This window comes from Rhinopithecus bieti, unplaced genomic scaffold (assembly GCF_001698545.2).
Source record: "Rhinopithecus bieti isolate Rb0 unplaced genomic scaffold, ASM169854v2 scaffold_62795, whole genome shotgun sequence".
Taxonomy (NCBI): domain Eukaryota; kingdom Metazoa; phylum Chordata; class Mammalia; order Primates; family Cercopithecidae; genus Rhinopithecus; species Rhinopithecus bieti.
The window spans coordinates 1723873-1725320 of NW_016824245.1; positions in this window are offsets into that span (position 1 = coordinate 1723873).

Sequence of the window (1448 nt, forward strand, 5' to 3'; positions counted from 1 at the left end):
ACGGTATGGAAGAACAGATACAAAATGTCATACTTTATATCTGACTCATACTTAGTCTGATACAAGGTCTCAAAGAATAAGCACCATTAACTCAAATGGAGGAGGCAGGTCTTTGGCAAAGATGGAAATGGAGGAAATATACCTATAAACTGTGCAACGTAAGAGTATTCTTCCTATGACACATGACAAATACATAAGCTAGATGACATTTGTATTCATGTCTCTTGACCCACAATAAATTTTATGCTTTTTTTCCATTAAAGTAAATTACCTGCTTGTAACTGAGTTTCAATATTTTTAGTCTCCTAGTCCGATAAGGTTGAAATGTATCTGAATGAAATTTTCATGCAAAATAAAATACCAGCTTCTTGAATAATTTTTATAGTGTGAACTGAGAGTCAGTGGTTTATAATCGCAGTGCATGAAGTATTTTTGTTCATACTGTATAAACAATTCTGTCAGCCTTAGTAACTTTGTGGGACTCTGATAAGCTCCTAGGATACTTAGCAGATAGCCCTCTGCTTTAAGAATTACGCAGGAACCAAGACAGGGTCTGATGAGAATGCATTCAAGTTAATAAGCTGGTATTAGAAAGGAAAATATTTTTGGAAATGCTTCAAAGGAAAACAAACTAATCAACCTGTAAATATGCTCATGGCATAGAAGCTTCATTTCCTATATTAAAGAGAAGCAGTTTCTTTTGGCAAAGAAGGCAAAATCGGGGTTTTGTTTGTTTGTTTGTTTGTTTTGTTTTATTTTCTTTTTGGTGAGACGGAGTTTCGCTCTTATTGCCCAGGCTGGAGTGCAATGGCGCGATCTTGGCTCACTGCAACCTCCACCTCCCTGGTTCAAGTGATTCTCCTGCCTCAGCCTCCTAAGTAGCTGGTATTACAGGCATGCACACCACACCTGGCTAATTTTGTATTTTTAAGTAGAGATGGGGTTTCTCCATGTTGGTCAGGCTGGTCTCGAACTCTTGAACCTCAGGTCATCTGCCCACCTCAGCCTCCCAAAGTGCTGGGATTACAGGCGTGAGCCACAGCACCAGGATGCATATTCCTATTTTCTAAAAGTGTAGGTGGTATTTTCTACTAACAATCATGATTAAAAACTTCATAGTGGTTAGATCATCACTGCTGAAGCCTGGGTAGATACAAGCAGCTTTTAAAGGTGGGGCGGAGAAAGCTCTTAGATCATTTGCACCATTGGATATATTTTCTGTTATATTCATTTTGGTGTTATCCCTAGGGTTTCTGGACAGAGACATCCCAGTTTTTACACCCACCCTTATTCTGAGAAAACAAAAACAACAACAACAGCAGCAACAACAACAACAACAAAACAGAAAGAAAGGAGAAAGAAAGAAAGAAAGAAAGAAAGAAAGAAAGAAGGAAGGAAGGAAGGAAGGAAGGAAGGAAGGAAGGAAGGAAGGAAGGAAGGAAGGAAGG